The 19,744-nt window shown below is 45.3% G+C and overlaps 33 non-coding genes across 33 annotated transcripts; all 33 read right to left on the reverse strand.

Moving 5' to 3' along the window:
• Positions 1-202: 202 nt before the first annotated feature.
• On the reverse strand, positions 203-275 carry trnaf-gaa (transfer RNA phenylalanine (anticodon GAA)). Its single transcript has one exon. It is a non-coding gene; the product is annotated as a tRNA-Phe (tRNA).
• An 88-nt stretch (positions 276-363) lies between these two features.
• Positions 364-437, reverse strand: trnai-aau (transfer RNA isoleucine (anticodon AAU)). Its single transcript has one exon. It is a non-coding gene; the product is annotated as a tRNA-Ile (tRNA).
• A 108-nt stretch (positions 438-545) lies between these two features.
• trnaq-cug (transfer RNA glutamine (anticodon CUG)) lies at positions 546-617 on the reverse strand. Its single transcript has one exon. It is a non-coding gene; the product is annotated as a tRNA-Gln (tRNA).
• Positions 618-1,940: 1,323 nt separating this feature from the next.
• On the reverse strand, positions 1,941-2,013 carry trnaf-gaa (transfer RNA phenylalanine (anticodon GAA)). The gene has a single exon. It is a non-coding gene; the product is annotated as a tRNA-Phe (tRNA).
• Positions 2,014-2,101: 88 nt separating this feature from the next.
• Positions 2,102-2,175, reverse strand: trnai-aau (transfer RNA isoleucine (anticodon AAU)). Its single transcript has one exon. It is a non-coding gene; the product is annotated as a tRNA-Ile (tRNA).
• A 109-nt stretch (positions 2,176-2,284) lies between these two features.
• trnaq-cug (transfer RNA glutamine (anticodon CUG)) lies at positions 2,285-2,356 on the reverse strand. Its single transcript has one exon. It is a non-coding gene; the product is annotated as a tRNA-Gln (tRNA).
• A 1,323-nt stretch (positions 2,357-3,679) lies between these two features.
• trnaf-gaa (transfer RNA phenylalanine (anticodon GAA)) lies at positions 3,680-3,752 on the reverse strand. Its single transcript has one exon. It is a non-coding gene; the product is annotated as a tRNA-Phe (tRNA).
• Positions 3,753-3,840: 88 nt separating this feature from the next.
• trnai-aau (transfer RNA isoleucine (anticodon AAU)) lies at positions 3,841-3,914 on the reverse strand. Its single transcript has one exon. It is a non-coding gene; the product is annotated as a tRNA-Ile (tRNA).
• Positions 3,915-4,023: 109 nt separating this feature from the next.
• On the reverse strand, positions 4,024-4,095 carry trnaq-cug (transfer RNA glutamine (anticodon CUG)). The gene has a single exon. It is a non-coding gene; the product is annotated as a tRNA-Gln (tRNA).
• Positions 4,096-5,419: 1,324 nt separating this feature from the next.
• Positions 5,420-5,492, reverse strand: trnaf-gaa (transfer RNA phenylalanine (anticodon GAA)). Its single transcript has one exon. It is a non-coding gene; the product is annotated as a tRNA-Phe (tRNA).
• An 88-nt stretch (positions 5,493-5,580) lies between these two features.
• Positions 5,581-5,654, reverse strand: trnai-aau (transfer RNA isoleucine (anticodon AAU)). Its single transcript has one exon. It is a non-coding gene; the product is annotated as a tRNA-Ile (tRNA).
• Positions 5,655-5,762: 108 nt separating this feature from the next.
• On the reverse strand, positions 5,763-5,834 carry trnaq-cug (transfer RNA glutamine (anticodon CUG)). The gene has a single exon. It is a non-coding gene; the product is annotated as a tRNA-Gln (tRNA).
• Positions 5,835-7,156: 1,322 nt separating this feature from the next.
• trnaf-gaa (transfer RNA phenylalanine (anticodon GAA)) lies at positions 7,157-7,229 on the reverse strand. Its single transcript has one exon. It is a non-coding gene; the product is annotated as a tRNA-Phe (tRNA).
• Positions 7,230-7,317: 88 nt separating this feature from the next.
• trnai-aau (transfer RNA isoleucine (anticodon AAU)) lies at positions 7,318-7,391 on the reverse strand. The gene has a single exon. It is a non-coding gene; the product is annotated as a tRNA-Ile (tRNA).
• A 109-nt stretch (positions 7,392-7,500) lies between these two features.
• On the reverse strand, positions 7,501-7,572 carry trnaq-cug (transfer RNA glutamine (anticodon CUG)). Its single transcript has one exon. It is a non-coding gene; the product is annotated as a tRNA-Gln (tRNA).
• A 1,405-nt stretch (positions 7,573-8,977) lies between these two features.
• On the reverse strand, positions 8,978-9,050 carry trnaf-gaa (transfer RNA phenylalanine (anticodon GAA)). Its single transcript has one exon. It is a non-coding gene; the product is annotated as a tRNA-Phe (tRNA).
• Positions 9,051-9,138: 88 nt separating this feature from the next.
• On the reverse strand, positions 9,139-9,212 carry trnai-aau (transfer RNA isoleucine (anticodon AAU)). The gene has a single exon. It is a non-coding gene; the product is annotated as a tRNA-Ile (tRNA).
• A 109-nt stretch (positions 9,213-9,321) lies between these two features.
• On the reverse strand, positions 9,322-9,393 carry trnaq-cug (transfer RNA glutamine (anticodon CUG)). The gene has a single exon. It is a non-coding gene; the product is annotated as a tRNA-Gln (tRNA).
• A 2,485-nt stretch (positions 9,394-11,878) lies between these two features.
• On the reverse strand, positions 11,879-11,951 carry trnaf-gaa (transfer RNA phenylalanine (anticodon GAA)). Its single transcript has one exon. It is a non-coding gene; the product is annotated as a tRNA-Phe (tRNA).
• An 88-nt stretch (positions 11,952-12,039) lies between these two features.
• Positions 12,040-12,113, reverse strand: trnai-aau (transfer RNA isoleucine (anticodon AAU)). Its single transcript has one exon. It is a non-coding gene; the product is annotated as a tRNA-Ile (tRNA).
• A 109-nt stretch (positions 12,114-12,222) lies between these two features.
• trnaq-cug (transfer RNA glutamine (anticodon CUG)) lies at positions 12,223-12,294 on the reverse strand. The gene has a single exon. It is a non-coding gene; the product is annotated as a tRNA-Gln (tRNA).
• Positions 12,295-13,613: 1,319 nt separating this feature from the next.
• trnaf-gaa (transfer RNA phenylalanine (anticodon GAA)) lies at positions 13,614-13,686 on the reverse strand. Its single transcript has one exon. It is a non-coding gene; the product is annotated as a tRNA-Phe (tRNA).
• Positions 13,687-13,774: 88 nt separating this feature from the next.
• On the reverse strand, positions 13,775-13,848 carry trnai-aau (transfer RNA isoleucine (anticodon AAU)). Its single transcript has one exon. It is a non-coding gene; the product is annotated as a tRNA-Ile (tRNA).
• Positions 13,849-13,956: 108 nt separating this feature from the next.
• trnaq-cug (transfer RNA glutamine (anticodon CUG)) lies at positions 13,957-14,028 on the reverse strand. The gene has a single exon. It is a non-coding gene; the product is annotated as a tRNA-Gln (tRNA).
• Positions 14,029-15,352: 1,324 nt separating this feature from the next.
• trnaf-gaa (transfer RNA phenylalanine (anticodon GAA)) lies at positions 15,353-15,425 on the reverse strand. The gene has a single exon. It is a non-coding gene; the product is annotated as a tRNA-Phe (tRNA).
• Positions 15,426-15,513: 88 nt separating this feature from the next.
• Positions 15,514-15,587, reverse strand: trnai-aau (transfer RNA isoleucine (anticodon AAU)). Its single transcript has one exon. It is a non-coding gene; the product is annotated as a tRNA-Ile (tRNA).
• A 109-nt stretch (positions 15,588-15,696) lies between these two features.
• trnaq-cug (transfer RNA glutamine (anticodon CUG)) lies at positions 15,697-15,768 on the reverse strand. The gene has a single exon. It is a non-coding gene; the product is annotated as a tRNA-Gln (tRNA).
• A 1,318-nt stretch (positions 15,769-17,086) lies between these two features.
• trnaf-gaa (transfer RNA phenylalanine (anticodon GAA)) lies at positions 17,087-17,159 on the reverse strand. Its single transcript has one exon. It is a non-coding gene; the product is annotated as a tRNA-Phe (tRNA).
• An 88-nt stretch (positions 17,160-17,247) lies between these two features.
• trnai-aau (transfer RNA isoleucine (anticodon AAU)) lies at positions 17,248-17,321 on the reverse strand. Its single transcript has one exon. It is a non-coding gene; the product is annotated as a tRNA-Ile (tRNA).
• A 109-nt stretch (positions 17,322-17,430) lies between these two features.
• trnaq-cug (transfer RNA glutamine (anticodon CUG)) lies at positions 17,431-17,502 on the reverse strand. Its single transcript has one exon. It is a non-coding gene; the product is annotated as a tRNA-Gln (tRNA).
• A 1,323-nt stretch (positions 17,503-18,825) lies between these two features.
• Positions 18,826-18,898, reverse strand: trnaf-gaa (transfer RNA phenylalanine (anticodon GAA)). Its single transcript has one exon. It is a non-coding gene; the product is annotated as a tRNA-Phe (tRNA).
• An 88-nt stretch (positions 18,899-18,986) lies between these two features.
• trnai-aau (transfer RNA isoleucine (anticodon AAU)) lies at positions 18,987-19,060 on the reverse strand. Its single transcript has one exon. It is a non-coding gene; the product is annotated as a tRNA-Ile (tRNA).
• Positions 19,061-19,169: 109 nt separating this feature from the next.
• trnaq-cug (transfer RNA glutamine (anticodon CUG)) lies at positions 19,170-19,241 on the reverse strand. Its single transcript has one exon. It is a non-coding gene; the product is annotated as a tRNA-Gln (tRNA).
• Positions 19,242-19,744: the final 503 nt, after the last annotated feature.

A 19,744-nucleotide genomic window follows, 5' to 3' on the forward strand; every position in this document is an offset into this window, starting at 1 on the left:
GGGAAATCAAAGCACTAAATATATAGCAGAGTGCTGTCGATTAGGCCATAGGAATCATCACCAGAAGCGATGTGACCACCTGGGAGAAAGATAGCGTTTTGGTCAAATGGAAGCAGGTGGACTTAAGGGTGAAGCGGCTAGGCTTTTTGGGTGACTTTCATTCAACTGACCCTGTGCCCAAAAGAGAACAACAACATTGCTTTGCCGAAACCCGGGATCGAACCAGGGACCTTTAGATCTTCAGTCTAACGCTCTCCCAACTGAGCTATTTCGGCTGCCATGACACAGCTTTCCTGCAGCAGGGATGTCTGTGAGACCAAGCTGAGCCCTTAAGTGCATCTGAGGCATAAGAGAGTAAAAATTTGGCCAGTACGGGTATCGAACCCGCGACCTTGGCGTTATTAGCACCACGCTCTAACCAACTGAGCTAACCGGCCGTTCTCTTACCATTGGCTGGAAAACCCAGAGTTACTGTCATTCTTTAGCCTTCAAGGGAACAGGATGCTATTTTAACTTTTTTTGTGCGGTGCTGGCAAAATAAAAACAGGTCCCACCGAGATTTGAACTCGGATCACTGGATTCAGAGTCCAGAGTGCTAACCATTACATCATGGCACCTTTAGATGAGATAAATCTCGCTTCGGTCACTTAGCATGCGAGAAGTAGCGGGATCGATGCCCGCATTCTCCACTTGTGTTTTCATGCCTTTCACAGTGGCTTTTATTGCAAAGCTGGTTGCACCTGGAGGGTTTAGAGCGAATTTCCTTACAGTAGCTTTGCCGGTTCTGTGTAGTACTAATCTTTGCAATCCTTCAGAAGCCCTATCAAGTCACAGTTTTCTTTTATTTGATGGCGCGTCCGCAGTGGGAAATCAAAGCACTAAATATATAGCAGAGTGCTGTCGATTAGGCCATAGGAATCATCACCAGAAGCGATGTGACCACCTGGGAGAAAGATAGCGTTTTGGTCAAATGGAAGCAGGTGGACTTGAGGGTGAAGCAGCTGGACTTGAGGGTCCTAGAAAACCCATAGTAACTGTTATTCTCTGGCCTTCAAGGGAATAGAATCCTATTTTAGCTTTTTTGTGCGGTGCTGGCAAAAAAAAAACAGGTCCCATCTAGATTTGAATTTAGATCGCTGGATGCAGAGTGCTATCCATTACATTATGGAACCTCAAGATGGTGTAGAGCTGCTGCCCGAGATGAAGATGATAAATTAAAAAACTGGCCTTGCAGGAAAGTAGCAGAAGGTCCATCCAAGGCAAGGCCAATGTGCATTGATTTCTGAGTAACTCGTCATTCGGCATGCAGGGCTCCTCACACATTTACTGGAGCATTACTAGGTAGGGCCTTCAAAAGAAAAGCACGCCATTCTAGGCAATTTGACGACTAAATGGCAGGCAGGGCAAAGAAGCCACCGCAGAACAGATGTGATCTAAATTTTCCTTGTTCAACCACATCTAAAATGTTCAATTTTGATTGTGAAAAGGGGAATTAGCTTAAATGGTAGAACGGTCGCTTAGCATGCATGAGAGAGGTAGCTGGATCGATGCCCGCATTATCCACTTCTGTTTTCATGCCTTTCACACTGGCTTTTATTGCAAAGCTGGTTGCACCTGGAGGGTTTAGAGCGAATTTCCTTACGTCAGCTTTGCCGGTTCTGTATAGTACTAATCATTGCAATCCTTCAGAAGCCCTATCAAGTCACAGTTTTCTTTTATTCGATGGCGCGTCCGCAGTGGGAAATCAAAGTACTAAATATATAGCAGAGTGCTGTCGATTAGGCCATAGGAATCATCACCAGAAGCGATGTGACCACCTGGGAGAAAGATAGCGTTTTGGTCAAATGGAAGCAGGTGGACTTAAGGGTGAAGCGGCTAGGCTTTTTGGGTGACTTTCATTCAACTGACCCTGTGCCCAAAAGAGAACAACAACATTGCTTTGCCGAAACCCGGGATCGAACCAGGGACCTTTAGATCTTCAGTCTAACGCTCTCCCAACTGAGCTATTTCGGCTGCCATGACACAGCTTTCCTGCAGCAGGGATGTCTGTGAGACCAAGCTGAGCCCTTAAGTGCATCTGAGGCATAAGAAAGTAAAAATTTGGCCAGTACGGGTATCAAACCCCCGACCTTGGCGTTATTAGCACCACGCTCTAACCAACTGAGCTAACCGGCCGTTTTCTTACCAGTGTGCTGGAAAACCCAGAGTTACTGTCATTCTTTAGCCTTCAAGGGAACAGGATGCTATTTTAACTTTTTTTGTGCGGTGCTGGCAAAATAAAAACAGGTCCCACCGAGATTTGAACTCGGATCACTGGATTCAGAGTCCCGAGTGCTAACCATTACACCATGGCACCTTTAGACGAGATAGATCTCGCTTCGGTCACTTAGCATGCGAGAAGTAGCGGGATCGATGCCCGCATTCTCCACTTGTGTTTTCATGCCTTTCACAGTGGCTTTTATTGCAAAGCTGGTTGCACCTGGAGGGTTTAGAGCGAATTTCCTTACAGTAGCTTTGCCGGTTCTGTGTAGTACTAATCTTTGCAATCCTTCAGAAGCCCTATCAAGTCACAGTTTTCTTTTATTTGATGGCGCGTCCGCAGTGGGAAATCAAAGCACTAAATATATAGCAGAGTGCTGTCGATTAGGCCATAGGAATCATCACCAGAAGCGATGTGACCACCTGGGAGAAAGATAGCGTTTTGGTCAAATGGAAGCAGGTGGACTTGAGGGTGAAGCAGCTGGACTTGAGGGTCCTAGAAAACCCATAGTAACTGTTATTCTCTGGCCTTCAAGGGAATAGAATCCTATTTTAGCTTTTTTGTGCGGTGCTGGCAAAAAAAAAACAGGTCCCATCTAGATTTGAATTTAGATCGCTGGATGCAGAGTGCTATCCATTACATTATGGAACCTCAAGATGGTGTAGAGCTGCTGCCCGAGATGAAGATGATGAATTAAAAAACTGGCCTTGCAGGAAAGTAGCAGAAGGTCCATCCAAGGCAAGGCCAATGTGCATTGATTTCTGAGTAACTCGTCATTCGGCATGCAGGGCTCCTCACACATTTACTGGAGCATTACTAGGTAGGGCCTTCAAAAGAAAAGCACGCCATTCTAGGCAATTTGACGACTAAATGGCAGGCAGGGCAAAGAAGCCACCACAGAACAGATGTGATCTAATTTTTCCTTGTTCGACCACATCTAAAATGTTCAATTTTGATTGTGAAAAGGGGAATTAGCTTAAATGGTAGAACGGTCGCTTAGCATGCATGAGAGAGGTAGCTGGATCGATGCCCGCATTATCCACATCTGTTTTCATGCCTTTCACACTGGCTTTTATTGCAAAGCTGGTTGCACCTGGAGGGTTTAGAGCGAATTTCCTTACGTCAGCTTTGCCGGTTCTGTATAGTACTAATCATTGCAATCCTTCAGAAGCCCTATCAAGTCACAGTTTTCTTTTATTCGATGGCGCGTCCGCAGTGGGAAATCAAAGTACTAAATATATAGCAGAGTGCTGTCGATTAGGCCATAGGAATCATCACCAGAAGCGATGTGACCACCTGGGAGAAAGATAGCGTTTTGGTCAAATGGAAGCAGGTGGACTTAAGGGTGAAGCGGCTAGGCTTTTTGGGTGACTTTCATTCAACTGACCCTGTGCCCAAAAGAGAACAACAACATTGCTTTGCCGAAACCCGGGATCGAACCAGGGACCTTTAGATCTTCAGTCTAACGCTCTCCCAACTGAGCTATTTTGGCTGCCATGACACACTTTTCCTGCAGCAGGGATGTCTGTGAGACCAAGCTGAGCCCTTAAGTGCATCTGAGGCATAAGAGAGTAAAAATTTTGCCAGTACGGGTATCGAACCCCCGACCTTGGCGTTATTAGCACCACGCTCTAACCAACTGAGCTAACCGGCCGTTTTCTTACCAGTGTGCTGGAAAACCCAGAGTTACTGTCATTCTTTAGCCTTCAAGGGAACAGGATGCTATTTTAACTTTTTTTGTGCGGTGCTGGCAAAATAAAAACAGGTCCCACCGAGATTTGAACTCGGATCACTGGATTCAGAGTCTAGAGTGCTAACCATTACACCATGGCACCTTTAGATGAGATAGATCTCGCTTCGGTCACTTAGGCTGCGAGAAGTAGCGGGATCGATGCCCGCATTCTCCACTTGTGTTTTCATGCCTTTCACAGTGGCTTTTATTGCAAAGCTGGTTGCACCTGGAGGGTTTAGAGCGAATTTCCTTACAGTAGCTTTGCCGGTTCTGTGTAGTACTAATCTTTGCAATCCTTCAGAAGCCCTATCAAGTCACAGTTTTCTTTTATTTGATGGCGCGTCCGCAGTGGGAAATCAAAGCACTAAATATATAGCAGAGTGCTGTCGATTAGGCCATAGGAATCATCACCAGAAGCGATGTGACCACCTGGGAGAAAGATAGCGTTTTGGTCAAATGGAAGCAGGGGGACTTGAGGGTGAAGCAGCTGGACTTGAGGGTCCTAGAAAACCCATAGTAACTGTTATTCTCTGGCCTTCAAGGGAATAGAATCCTATTTTAGCTTTTTTGTGCGGTGCTGGCAAAAAAAAAAACAGGTCCCATCTAGATTTGAATTTAGATCGCTGGATGCAGAGTGCTATCCATTACATTATGGAACCTCAAGATGGTGTAGAGCTGCTGCCCGAGATGAAGATGATGAATTAAAAAACTGGCCTTGCAGGAAAGTAGCAGAAGGTCCATCCAAGGCAAGGCCAATGTGCATTGATTTCTGAGTAACTCGTCATTCGGCATGCAGGGCTCCTCACACATTTACTGGAGCATTACTAGGTAGGGCCTTCAAAAGAAAAGCACGCCATTCTAGGCAATTTGACGACTAAATGGCAGGCAGGGCAAAGAAGCCACCACAGAACAGATGTGATCTTATTTTTTCTTTTTCGACCACATCTAAAATGTTCAATTTTGATTGTGAAAAGGGGAATTAGCTTAAATGGTAGAACGGTCGCTTAGCATGCATGAGAGAGGTAGCTGGATTGATGCCCGCATTATCCACTTCTGTTTTCATGCCTTTCACACTGGCTTTTATTGCAAAGCTGGTTGCACCTGGAGGGTTTAGAGCGAATTTCCTTACGTCAGCTTTGCCGGTTCTGTATAGTACTAATCATTGCAATCCTTCAGAAGCCCTATCAAGTCACAGTTTTCTTTTATTCGATGGCGCGTCCGCAGTGGGAAATCAAAGCACTAAATATATAGCAGAGTGCTGTCGATTAGGCCATAGGAATCATCACCAGAAGCGATGTGACCACCTGGGAGAAAGATAGCGTTTTGGTCAAATGGAAGCAGGTGGACTTAAGGGTGAAGCGGCTAGGCTTTTTGGGTGACTTTCATTCAACTGACCCTGTGCCCAAAAGAGAACAACAACATTGCTTTGCCGAAACCCGGGATCGAACCAGGGACCTTTAGATCTTCAGTCTAACGCTCTCCCAACTGAGCTATTTCGGCTGCCATGACACAGCTTTCCTGCAGCAGGGATGTCTGTGAGACCAAGCTGAGCCCTTAAGTGCATCTGAGGCATAAGAGAGTAAAAATTTGGCCAGTACGGGTATCGAACCCGCGACCTTGGCGTTATTAGCACCACGCTCTAACCAACTGAGCTAACCGGCCGTTTTCTTACCATTGGCTGGAAAACCCAGAGTTACTGTCATTCTTTAGCCTTCAAGGGAACAGGATGCTATTTTAACTTTTTTTGTGCGGTGCTGGCAAAATAAAAACAGGTCCCACCGAGATTTGAACTCGGATCACTGGATTCAGAGTCCAGAGTGCTAACCATTACATCATGGCACCTTTAGATGAGATAAATCTCGCTTCGGTCACTTAGCATGCGAGAAGTAGCGGGATCGATGCCCGCATTCTCCACTTGTGTTTTCATGCCTTTCACAGTGGCTTTTATTGCAAAGCTGGTTGCACCTGGAGGGTTTAGAGCGAATTTCCTTACAGTAGCTTTGCCGGTTCTGTGTAGTACTAATCTTTGCAATCCTTCAGAAGCCCTATCAAGTCACAGTTTTCTTTTATTTGATGGCGCGTCCGCAGTGGGAAATCAAAGCACTAAATATATAGCAGAGTGCTGTCGATTAGGCCATAGGAATCATCACCAGAAGCGATGTGACCACCTGGGAGAAAGATAGCGTTTTGGTCAAATGGAAGCAGGTGGACTTGAGGGTGAAGCAGCTGGACTTGAGGGTCCTAGAAAACCCATAGTAACTGTTATTCTCTGGCCTTCAAGGGAATAGAATCCTATTTTAGCTTTTTTGTGCGGTGCTGGCAAAAAAAAACAGGTCCCATCTAGATTTGAATTTAGATCGCTGGATGCAGAGTGCTATCCATTACATTATGGAACCTCAAGATGGTGTAGAGCTGCTGCCCGAGATGAAGATGATAAATTAAAAAACTGGCCTTGCAGGAAAGTAGCAGAAGGTCCATCCAAGGCAAGGCCAATGTGCATTGATTTCTGAGTAACTCGTCATTCGGCATGCAGGGCTCCTCACACATTTACTGGAGCATTACTAGGTAGGGCCTTCAAAAGAAAAGCACGCCATTCTAGGCAATTTGACGACTAAATGGCAGGCAGGGCAAAGAAGCCACCGCAGAACAGATGTGATCTAAATTTTCCTTGTTCAACCACATCTAAAATGTTCAATTTTGATTGTGAAAAGGGGAATTAGCTTAAATGGTAGAACGGTCGCTTAGCATGCATGAGAGAGGTAGCTGGATCGATGCCCGCATTATCCACTTCTGTTTTCATGCCTTTCACACTGGCTTTTATTGCAAAGCTGGTTGCACCTGGAGGGTTTAGAGCGAATTTCCTTACGTCAGCTTTGCCGGTTCTGTATAGTACTAATCATTGCAATCCTTCAGAAGCCCTATCAAGTCACAGTTTTCTTTTATTCGATGGCGCGTCCGCAGTGGGAAATCAAAGTACTAAATATATAGCAGAGTGCTGTCGATTAGGCCATAGGAATCATCACCAGAAGCGATGTGACCACCTGGGAGAAAGATAGCGTTTTGGTCAAATGGAAGCAGGTGGACTTAAGGGTGAAGCGGCTAGGCTTTTTGGGTGACTTTCATTCAACTGACCCTGTGCCCAAAAGAGAACAACAACATTGCTTTGCCGAAACCCGGGATCGAACCAGGGACCTTTAGATCTTCAGTCTAACGCTCTCCCAACTGAGCTATTTCGGCTGCCATGACACAGCTTTCCTGCAGCAGGGATGTCTGTGAGACCAAGCTGAGCCCTTAAGTGCATCTGAGGCATAAGAAAGTAAAAATTTGGCCAGTACGGGTATCAAACCCCCGACCTTGGCGTTATTAGCACCACGCTCTAACCAACTGAGCTAACCGGCCGTTTTCTTACCAGTGTGCTGGAAAACCCAGAGTTACTGTCATTCTTTAGCCTTCAAGGGAACAGGATGCTATTTTAACTTTTTTTGTGCGGTGCTGGCAAAATAAAAACAGGTCCCACCGAGATTTGAACTCGGATCACTGGATTCAGAGTCCCGAGTGCTAACCATTACACCATGGCACCTTTAGATGAGATAGATCTCGCTTCGGTCACTTAGCATGCGAGAAGTAGCGGGATCGATGCCCGCATTCTCCACTTGTGTTTTCATGCCTTTCACAGTGGCTTTTATTGCAAAGCTGGTTGCACCTGGAGGGTTTAGAGCGAATTTCCTTACAGTAGCTTTGCCGGTTCTGTGTAGTACTAATCTTTGCAATCCTTCAGAAGCCCTATCAAGTCACAGTTTTCTTTTATTTGATGGCGCGTCCGCAGTGGGAAATCAAAGCACTAAATATATAGCAGAGTGCTGTCGATTAGGCCATAGGAATCATCACCAGAAGCGATGTGACCACCTGGGAGAAAGATAGCGTTTTGGTCAAATGGAAGCAGGTGGACTTGAGGGTGAAGCAGCTGGACTTGAGGGTCCTAGAAAACCCATAGTAACTGTTATTCTCTGGCCTTCAAGGGAATAGAATCCTATTTTAGCTTTTTTGTGCGGTGCTGGCAAAAAAAAAACAGGTCCCATCTAGATTTGAATTTAGATCGCTGGATGCAGAGTGCTATCCATTACATTATGGAACCTCAAGATGGTGTAGAGCTGCTGCCCGAGATGAAGATGATGAATTAAAAAACTGGCCTTGCAGGAAAGTAGCAGAAGGTCCATCCAAGGCAAGGCCAATGTGCATTGATTTCTGAGTAACTCGTCATTCGGCATGCAGGGCTCCTCACACATTTACTGGAGCATTACTAGGTAGGGCCTTCAAAAGAAAAGCACGCCATTCTAGGCAATTTGACGACTAAATGGCAGGCAGGGCAAAGAAGCCACCACAGAACAGATGTGATCTAATTTTTCCTTGTTCGACCACATCTAAAATGTTCAATTTTGATTGTGAAAAGGGGAATTAGCTTAAATGGTAGAACGGTCGCTTAGCATGCATGAGAGAGGTAGCTGGATCTAGTGCTAACCATTACACCATGGCACCTTTAGATGAGATAGACCTCGCTTCGATCACTTAGCATGCGAGAAGTAGCGGGATCGATGCCCGCATTCTCCACTTGTGTTTTCATGCCTTTCACAGTGGCTTTTATTGCAAAGCTGGTTGCACCTGGAGGGTTTAGAGCGAATTTCCTTACAGTAGCTTTGCCGGTTCTGTGTAGTACTAATCTTTGCAATCCTTCAGAAGCCCTATCAAGTCACAGTTTTCTTTTATTTGATGGCGCGTCCGCAGTGGGAAATCAAAGCACTAAATATATAGCAGAGTGCTGTCGATTAGGCCATAGGAATCATCACCAGAAGCGATGTGACCACCTGGGAGAAAGATAGCGTTTTGGTCAAATGGAAGCAGGTGGACTTAAGGGTGAAGCGGCTAGGCTTTTTGGGTGACTTTCATTCAACTGACCCTGTGCCCAAAAGAGAACAACAACACTGCTTTGCCGAAACCCGGGATCGAACCAGGGACCTTTAGATCTTCAGTCTAACGCTCTCCCAACTGAGCTATTTCGGCTGCCATGACACAGCTTTCCTGCAGCAGGGATGTCTGTGAGACCAAGCTGAGCCCTTAAGTGCATCTGAGGCATAAGAGAGTAAAAATTTGGCCAGTACGGGTATCGAACCCGCGACCTTGGCGTTATTAGCACCACGCTCTAACCAACTGAGCTAACCGGCCGTTTTCTTACCAGTGTGCTGGAAAACCCAGAGTTACTGTCATTCTTTAGCCTTCAAGGGAACAGGATGCTATATTAACTTTTTTTGTGCGGTGCTGGCAAAATAAAAACAGGTCCCACCGAGATTTGAACTCGGATCACTGGATTCAGAGTCCAGAGTGCTAACCATTACACCATGGAAACTTAAGACGATATAGAACTGCTGCTCGACATGAAGATGATAAATTAAAAAAATGGCCTTGCAGGAAAGTAGCAGAAGGTCCATCCAAGGCAAGGCCAATGTGCATTGATTTCTGAGTAACTCGTCATTTGGCATGCAGGGCTCCTCACACATTTACTGGAGCAGGACTAGGTAGGGCCTTCAAAAGAAAAGCACGCCATTCTAGGCAATTTGATGACTAAATGGCAGGTAGGGCAAAGAAGCTACCACAGAACAGATATGATCTTATTTTTTCTTTTTCGACCACGTCTAAAATGTTCAATTTTGATTGTGAAAAGGGGAATTAGCTTAAATGGTAGACCGGTCGCTTAGCATGCGAGAAGAAGCGGAATCGATCCCCTCATTCTCCACTTGTGTTTTCATGCCTTTCACAGTGGCTTTTATTGCAAAGCTGGTTGCACCTGGAGGGTTTAGAGCGAATTTCCTTACGTCAGCTTTGCCGGTTCTGTGTAGTACTAATCTTTGCAATCCTTCAGAAGCCCTATCAAGTCACAGTTTTCTTTTATTTGATGGCGCGTCCGCAGTGGGAAATCAAAGCACTAAATATATAGCAGAGTGCTGTCGATTAGGCCATAGGAATCATCACCAGAAGCGATGTGACCACCTGTGAGAAAGATAGCGTTTTTGTCAAATGGAAGCAGGTGGACTTGAGGGTGAAGCAGCTGGACTTGAGAGTCCTAGAAAACCCATAGTAACTGTTATTCTCTGGCCTTCAAGGGAATAGAACGCTATTTTAGCTTTTTTGTGCGGTGCTGGCAAAAAAAAAAAACAGGTCCCATCTAAATTTGAATTTAGATCGCTGGATGCAGAGTGCTATCCATTACATTATGGAACCTCAAGATGGTGTAGAGCTGCTGCCCGAGATGAAGATGATGAATTAAAAAACTGGCCTTGCAGGAAAGTAGCAGAAGGTCCATCCAAGGCAAGGCCAATGTGCATTGATTTCTGAGTAACTCGTCATTCGGCATGCAGGGCTCCTCACACATTTACTGGAGCATTACTAGGTAGGGCCTTCAAAAGAAAAGCACGCCATTCTAGGCAATTTGATGACTAAATGGCAGGCAGGGCAAAGAAGCCACCACAGAACAGATGTGATCTAATTTTTCCTTGTTCGACCACATCTAAAATGTTCAATTTTGATTGTGAAAAGGGGAATTAGCTTAAATGGTAGAACGGTCGCTTAGGCAAGGCAAGGCAAGGCAAGTTTATTTATATAGCACATTTCATACACAGTGGCAATTCAAAGTGCTTTACATAAACAGGAATAAAAGAAACAATTATAAGAGAAATAAAAACAAACAGAATAAAAATAAAATAAAATAAAAGCTGATAAAATGTGTTATAAAAGAGTTAAAAAGAAGAGAAAAACATAGTAGTTCGATCTGTCGGACGTAGCACAGTGCTCATTCAGTAAAGGCACAGCTAAACAGATGTGTTTTCAGTCTTGATTTGAATGTGCCTAATGTTGGAGCACATCTGATCATTTCTGGAAGCTGATTCCAGCAGCGAGGGGCGTAGTAGCTGAAAGCCGATTCACCCTGCTTTGACTGAACTCTTGGGATTTCTAATCTATTTGATCCTAAAGATCTGAGTGATCTGTTAGGTTTGTATTCAGTGAGCATATCTGTAATGTATTGAGGTCCTAGGCCATTTAGTGATTTATAGACCAGTAATAATACTTTAAAATCTATTCTAAATGTGACTGGGAGCCAGTGTAAAGACCTGAGGACAGGTGTGATGTGCTCTGATTTCCTGGTTCTGGTCAGAATTCTGGCCGCAGCGTTCTGGATGAGCTGCAACTGTCTGACTGTCTTTTTGGGAAGGCCAGTGAGGAGGCCATTACAGTAATCCACCCTGCTGCTGATAAAAGCATGAACAAGTTTCTCTAAGTCTTCACTGGAAACAAAGCATCTAATTCTTGCAATGTTTTTGAGATGATAGTATGCTGATTTACTAACTGCTTTGACATGACTATTGAAACTCAGATCTGACTCCAGAGTCACACCAAGATTCTTGACCTTATTTTTTGCTTAGCATGCATGAGAGAGGTAGCTGGATCGATGCCCGCATTATCCACATCTGTTTTCATGCCTTTCACACTGGCTTTTATTGCAAAGCTGGTTGCACCTGGAGGGTTTAGAGCGAATTTCCTTACGTCAGCTTTGCCGGTTCTGTATAGTACTAATCATTGCAATCCTTCAGAAGCCCTATCAAGTCACAGTTTTCTTTTATTCGATGGCGCGTCCGCAGTGGGAAATCAAAGTACTAAATATATAGCAGAGTGCTGTCGATTAGGCCATAGGAATCATCACCAGAAGCGATGTGACCACCTGGGACAAAGATAGCGTTTTGGTCAAATGGAAGCAGGTGGACTTAAGGGTGAAGCGGCTAGGCTTTTTGGGTGACTTTCATTCAACTGACCCTGTGCCCAAAAGAGAACAACAACATTGCCGAAACCCGGGATCGAACCAGGGACCTTTAGATCTTCAGTCTAACGCTCTCCCAACTGAGCTATTTCGGCTGCCATGACACAGCTTTCCTGCAGCAGGGATGTCTGTGAGACCAAGCTGAGCCCTTAAGTGCATCTGAGGCATAAGAGAGTAAAAATGTGGCCAGTACGGGTATCGAACCCGCGACCTTGGCGTTATTAGCACCACGCTCTAACCAACTGAGCTAACCGGCCGTTTTCTTACCAGTGTGCTGGAAAACCCAGAGTTACTGTCATTCTTTAGCCTTCAAGGGAACAGGATGCTGTTTTAACTTTTTTTGTGCGGTGCTGGCAAAATAAAAACAGGTCCCACCGAGATTTGAACTCGGATCACTGGATTCAGAGTCCAGAGTGCTAACCATTACACCATGGCACCTTTAGATGAGATAGATCTCGCTTCGGTCACTTAGCATGCGAGAAGTAGCGGGATCGATGCCCGCATTCTCCACTTGTGTTTTCATGCCTTTCACAGTGGCTTTTATTGCAAAGCTGGTTGCACCTGGAGGGTTTAGAGCGAATTTCCTTACAGTAGCTTTGCCGGTTCTGTGTAGTACTAATCTTTGCAATCCTTCAGAAGCCCTATCAAGTCACAGTTTTCTTTTATTTGATGGCGCGTCCGCAGTGGGAAATCAAAGCACTAAATATATAGCAGAGTGCTGTCGATTAGGCCATAGGAATCATCACCAGAAGCGATGTGACCACCTGGGAGAAAGATAGCGTTTTGGTCAAATGGAAGCAGGGGGACTTGAGGGTGAAGCAGCTGGACTTGAGGGTCCTAGAAAACCCATAGTAACTGTTATTCTCTGGCCTTCAAGGGAATAGAATCCTATTTTAGCTTTTTTGTGCGGTGCTGGCAAAAAAAAAAACAGGTCCCATCTAGATTTGAATTTAGATCGCTGGATGCAGAGTGCTATCCATTACATTATGCAACCTCAAGATGGTGTAGAGCTGCTGCCCGAGATGAAGATGATGAATTAAAAAACTGGCCTTGCAGGAAAGTAGCAGAAGGTCCATCCAAGGCAAGGCCAATGTGCATTGATTTCTGAGTAACTCGTCATTCGGCATGCAGGACTCCTCACACATTTACTGGAGCATTACTAGGTAGGGCCTTCAAAAGAAAAGCACGCCATTCTAGGCAATTTGACGACTAAATGGCAGGCAGGGCAAAGAAGCCACCACAGAACAGATGTGATCTTATTTTTTCTTTTTCGAGCACGTCTAAAATGTTCAATTTTGATTGTGAAAAGGGGGATTAGCTTAAATGGTAGAACGGTCGCTTAGCATGCATGAGAGAGGTAGCTGGATCGATGCCCGCATTATCCACATCTGTTTTCATGCCTTTCACACTGGCTTTTATTGCAAAGCTGGTTGCACCTGGAGGGTTTAGAGCGAATTTCCTTACGTTAGCTTTGCCGGTTCTGTATAGTACTAATCATTGCAATCCTTCAGAAGCCCTATCAAGTCACAGTTTTCTTTTATTCGATGGCGCGTCCGCAGTGGGAAATCAAAGTACTAAATATATAGCAGAGTGCTGTCGATTAGGCCATAGGAATCATCACCAGAAGCGATGTGAACACCTGGGAGAAAGATAGCGTTTTGGTCAAATGGAAGCAGGTGGACTTAAGGGTGAAGCGGCTAGGCTTTTTGGGTGACTTTCATTCAACTGACCCTGTGCCCAAAAGAGAACAACAACATTGCCGAAACCAGGGATCGAACCAGGGACCTTTAGATCTTCAGTCTAACGCTCTCCCAACTGAGCTATTTCGGCTGCCATGACACAGCTTTCCTGCAGCAGGGATGTCTGTGAGACCAAGCTGAGCCCTTAAGTGCATCTGAGGCATAAGAGAGTAAAAATGTGGCCAGTACGGGTATCGAACCCGCGACCTTGGCGTTATTAGCACCACGCTCTAACCAACTGAGCTAACCGGCCGTTTTCTTACCAGTGTGCTGGAAAACCCAGAGTTACTGTCATTCTTTAGCCTTCAAGGGAATAGAATCCTATTTTAGCTTTTTTGTGCGGTGCTGGCAAAAAAAAAACAGGTCCCACCGAGATTTGAACTCGGATCACTGGATTCAGAGTCCAGAGTGCTAACCATTACACCATGGCACCTTTAGATGAGATAGATCTCGCTTCGGTCACTTAGCATGCGAGAAGTAGCGGGATCGATGCCCACATTCTCCACTTGTGTTTTCATGCCTTTCACAGTGGCTTTTATTGCAAAGCTGGTTGCACCTGGAGGGTTTAGAGCGAATTTCCTTACAGTAGCTTTGCCGGTTCTGTGTAGTACTAATCTTTGCAATCCTTCAGAAGCCCTATCAAGTCACAGTTTTCTTTTATTTGATGGCGCGTCCGCAGTGGGAAATCAAAGCACTAAATATATAGCAGAGTGCTGTCGATTAGGCCATAGGAATCATCACCAGAAGCGATGTGACCACCTGGGAGAAAGATAGCGTTTTGGTCAAATGGAAGCAGGTGGACTTGAGGGTGAAGCAGCTGGACTTGAGGGTCCTAGAAAACCCATAGTAACTGTTATTCTCTGGCCTTCAAGGGAATAGAATCCTATTTTAGCTTTTTTGTGCGGTGCTGGCAAAAAAAAAACAGGTCCCATCTAGATTTGAATTTAGATCGCTGGATGCAGAGTGCTATCCATTACATTATGGAACCTCAAGATGGTGTAGAGCTGCTGCCCGAGATGAAGATGATGAATTAAAAAAACTGGCCTTGCAGGAAAGTAGCAGAAGGTCCATCCAAGGCAAGGCCAATGTGCATTGATTTCTGAGTAACTCGTCATTCGGCATGCAGGGCTCCTCACACATTTACTGGAGCATTACTAGGTAGGGCCTTCAAAAGAAAAGCACGCCATTCTAGGCAATTTGATGACTAAATGGCAGGCAGGGCAAAGAAGCCACCACAGAACAGATGTGATCTAATTTTTCCTTGTTCGACCACATCTAAAATGTTCAATTTTGATTGTGAAAAGGGGAATTAGCTTAAATGGTAGAACGGTCGCTTAGCATGCATGAGAGAGGTAGCTGGATCGATGCCCGCATTATCCACATCTGTTTTCATGCCTTTCACACTGGCTTTTATTGCAAAGCTGGTTGCACCTGGAGGGTTTAGAGCGAATTTCCTTACGTCAGCTTTGCCGGTTCTGTATAGTACTAATCATTGCAATCCTTCAGAAGCCCTATCAAGTCACAGTTTTCTTTTATTCGATGGCGCGTCCGCAGTGGGAAATCAAAGTACTAAATATATAGCAGAGTGCTGTCGATTAGGCCATAGGAATCATCACCAGAAGCGATGTGACCACCTGGGACAAAGATAGCGTTTTGGTCAAATGGAAGCAGGTGGACTTAAAGGTGAAGCGGCTAGGCTTTTTGGGTGACTTTCATTCAACTGACCCTGTGCCCAAAAGAGAACAACAACATTGCTTTGCCGAAACCCGGGATCGAACCAGGGACCTTTAGATCTTCAGTCTAACGCTCTCCCAACTGAGCTATTTCGGCTGCCATGACACAGCTTTCCTGCAGCAGGGATGTCTGTGAGACCAAGCTGAGCCCTTAAGTGCATCTGAGGCATAAGAGAGTAAAAATGTGGCCAGTACGGGTATCGAACCCGCGACCTTGGCGTTATTAGCACCACGCTCTAACCAACTGAGCTAACCGGCCGTTTTCTTACCAGTGTGCTGGAAAACCCAGAGTTACTGTCATTCTTTAGCCTTCAAGGGAACAGGATGCTGTTTTAACTTTTTTTGTGCGGTGCTGGCAAAATAAAAACAGGTCCCACCGAGATTTGAACTCGGATCACTGGATTCAGAGTCCAGAGTGCTAACCATTACACCATGGCACCTTTAGATGAGATAGATCTCGCTTCGGTCACTTAGCATGCGAGAAGTAGCGGGATCGATGCCCGCATTCTCCACTTGTGTTTTCATGCCTTTCACAGTGGCTTTTATTGCAAAGCTGGTTGCACCTGGAGGGTTTAGAGCGAATTTCCTTACAGTAGCTTTGCCGGTTCTGTGTAGTACTAATCTTTGCAATCCTTCAGAAGCCCTATCAAGTCACAGTTTTCTTTTATTTGATGGCGCGTCCGCAGTGGGAAATCAAAGCACTAAATATATAGCAGAGTGCTGTCGATTAGGCCATAGGAATCATCACCAGAAGCGATGTGACCACCTGGGAGAAAGATAGCGTTTTGGTCAAATGGAAGCAGGGGGACTTGAGGGTGAAGCAGCTGGACTTGAGGGTCCTAGAAAACCCATAGTAACTGTTATTCTCTGGCCTTCAAGGGAATAGAATCCTATTTTAGCTTTTTTGTGCGGTGCTGGCAAAAAAAAAACAGGTCCCATCTAGATTTGAATTTAGATCGCTGGATGCAGAGTGCTATCCATTACATTATGCAACCTCAAGATGGTGTAGAGCTGCTGCCCGAGATGAAGATGATGAATTAAAAAACTGGCCTTGCAGGAAAGTAGCAGAAGGTCCATCCAAGGCAAGGCCAATGTGCATTGATTTCTGAGTAACTCGTCATTCGGCATGCAGGACTCCTCACACATTTACTGGAGCATTACTAGGTAGGGCCTTCAAAAGAAAAGCACGCCATTCTAGGCAATTTGACGACTAAATGGCAGGCAGGGCAAAGAAGCCACCACAGAACAGATGTGATCTTATTTTTTCTTTTTCGAGCACGTCTAAAATGTTCAATTTTGATTGTGAAAAGGGGGATTAGCTTAAATGGTAGAACGGTCGCTTAGCATGCATGAGAGAGGTAGCTGGATCGATGCCCGCATTATCCACATCTGTTTTCATGCCTTTCACACTGGCTTTTATTGCAAAGCTGGTTGCACCTGGAGGGTTTAGAGCGAATTTCCTTACGTTAGCTTTGCCGGTTCTGTATAGTACTAATCATTGCAATCCTTCAGAAGCCCTATCAAGTCACAGTTTTCTTTTATTCGATGGCGCGTCCGCAGTGGGAAATCAAAGTACTAAATATATAGCAGAGTGCTGTCGATTAGGCCATAGGAATCATCACCAGAAGCGATGTGAACACCTGGGAGAAAGATAGCGTTTTGGTCAAATGGAAGCAGGTGGACTTAAGGGTGAAGCGGCTAGGCTTTTTGGGTGACTTTCATTCAACTGACCCTGTGCCCAAAAGAGAACAACAACATTGCCGAAACCCGGGATCGAACCAGGGACCTTTAGATCTTCAGTCTAACGCTCTCCCAACTGAGCTATTTCGGCTGCCATGACACAGCTTTCCTGCAGCAGGGATGTCTGTGAGACCAAGCTGAGCCCTTAAGTGCATCTGAGGCATAAGAGAGTAAAAATGTGGCCAGTACGGGTATCGAACCCGCGACCTTGGCGTTATTAGCACCACGCTCTAACCAACTGAGCTAACCGGCCGTTTTCTTACCAGTGTGCTGGAAAACCCAGAGTTACTGTCATTCTTTAGCCTTCAAGGGAACAGGATGCTATTTTAACTTTTTTTGTGCGGTGCTGGCAAAATAAAAACAGGTCCCACCGAGATTTGAACTCGGATCACTGGATTCAGAGTCCAGAGTGCTAACCATTACACCATGGCACCTTTAGATGAGATAGATCTCGCTTCGGTCACTTAGCATGCGAGAAGTAGCGGGATCGATGCCCACATTCTCCACTTGTGTTTTCATGCCTTTCACAGTGGCTTTTATTGCAAAGCTGGTTGCACCTGGAGGGTTTAGAGCGAATTTCCTTACAGTAGCTTTGCCGGTTCTGTGTAGTACTAATCTTTGCAATCCTTCAGAAGCCCTATCAAGTCACAGTTTTCTTTTATTTGATGGCGCGTCCGCAGTGGGAAATCAAAGCACTAAATATATAGCAGAGTGCTGTCGATTAGGCCATAGGAATCATCACCAGAAGCGATGTGACCACCTGGGAGAAAGATAGCGTTTTGGTCAAATGGAAGCAGGTGGACTTGAGGGTGAAGCAGCTGGACTTGAGGGTCCTAGAAAACCCATAGTAACTGTTATTCTCTGGCCTTCAAGGGAATAGAATCCTATTTTAGCTTTTTTGTGCGGTGCTGGCAAAAAAAAAACAGGTCCCATCTAGATTTGAATTTAGATCGCTGGATGCAGAGTGCTATCCATTACATTATGGAACCTCAAGATGGTGTAGAGCTGCTGCCCGAGATGAAGATGATGAATTAAAAAACTGGCCTTGCAGGAAAGTAGCAGAAGGTCCATCCAAGGCAAGGCCAATGTGCATTGATTTCTGAGTAACTCGTCATTCGGCATGCAGGGCTCCTCACACATTTACTGGAGCATTACTAGGTAGGGCCTTCAAAAGAAAAGCACGCCATTCTAGGCAATTTGACGACTAAATGGCAGGCAGGGCAAAGAAGCCACCACAGAACAGATGTGATCTTATTTTTTCTTTTTCGACCACATCTAAAATGTTCAATTTTGATTGTGAAAAGGGGAATTAGCTTAAATGGTAGAACGGTCGCTTAGCATGCATGAGAGAGGTAGCTGGATCGATGCCCGCATTATCCACTTCTGTTTTCATGCCTTTCACACTGGCTTTTATTGCAAAGCTGGTTGCACCTGGAGGGTTTAGAGCGAATTTCCTTACGTCAGCTTTGCCGGTTCTGTATAGTACTAATCATTGCAATCCTTCAGAAGCCCTATCAAGTCACAGTTTTCTTTTATTCGATGGCGCGTCCGCAGTGGGAAATCAAAGCACTAAATATATATCAGAGTGCTGTCGATTAGGCCATAGGAATCATCACCAGAAGCGATGTGACCACCTGGGAGAAAGATAGCGTTTTGGTCAAATGGAAGCAGGTGGACTTAAGGGTGAAGCGGCTAGGCTTTTTGGGTGACTTTCATTCAACTGACCCTGTGCCCAAAAGAGAACAACAACATTGCTTTGCCGAAACCCAGGATCGAACCAGGGACCTTTAGATCTTCAGTCTAACGCTCTCCCAACTGAGCTATTTCGGCTGCCATGACACAGCTTTCCTGCAGCAGGGATGTCTGTGAGACCAAGCTGAGCCCTTAAGTGCATCTAAGGCATAAGAGAGTAAACATGTGGCCAGTACGGGTATCGAACCCGCGACCTTGGCGTTATTAGCACCACGCTCTAACCAACTGAGCTAACCGGCCGTTTTCTTACCAGTGTGCTGGAAAACCCAGAGTTACTGTCATTCTTTAGCCTTCAAGGGAACAGGATGCTATTTTAACTTTTTTTGTGCGGTGCTGGCAAAATAAAAACAGGTCCCACCGAGATTTGAACTCGGATCACTGGATTCAGAGTCCAGAGTGCTAACCATTACACCATGGCACCTTTAGATGAGATAGATCTCGCTTCGGTCACTTAGCATGCGAGAAGTAGCGGGATCGATGCCCGCATTCTCCACTTGTGTTTTCATGCCTTTCACAGTGGCTTTTATTGCAAAGCTGGTTGCACCTGGAGGGTTTAGAGCGAATTTCCTTACAGTAGCTTTGCCGGTTCTGTGTAGTACTAATCTTTGCAATCCTTCAGAAGCCCTATCAAGTCACAGTTTTCTTTTGTTTGATGGCGCGTCCGCAGTGGGAAATCAAAGCACTAAATATATAGCAGAGTGCTGTCGATTAGGCCATAGGAATCATCACCAGAAGCGATGTGACCACCTGGGAGAAAGATAGCGTTTGGTCAAATGGAAGCAGGTGGACTTGAGGGTGAAGCAGCTGGACTTGAGGGTCCTAGAAAACCCATAGTAACTGTTATTCTCTGGCCTTCAAGGGAATAGAATCCTATTTTAGCTTTTTTGTGCGGTGCTGGCAAAAAAAACAGGTCCCATCTAGATT

Source organism: Danio aesculapii, chromosome 4, assembly GCF_903798145.1.
Source record: "Danio aesculapii chromosome 4, fDanAes4.1, whole genome shotgun sequence".
NCBI lineage: Eukaryota > Metazoa > Chordata > Actinopteri > Cypriniformes > Danionidae > Danio > Danio aesculapii.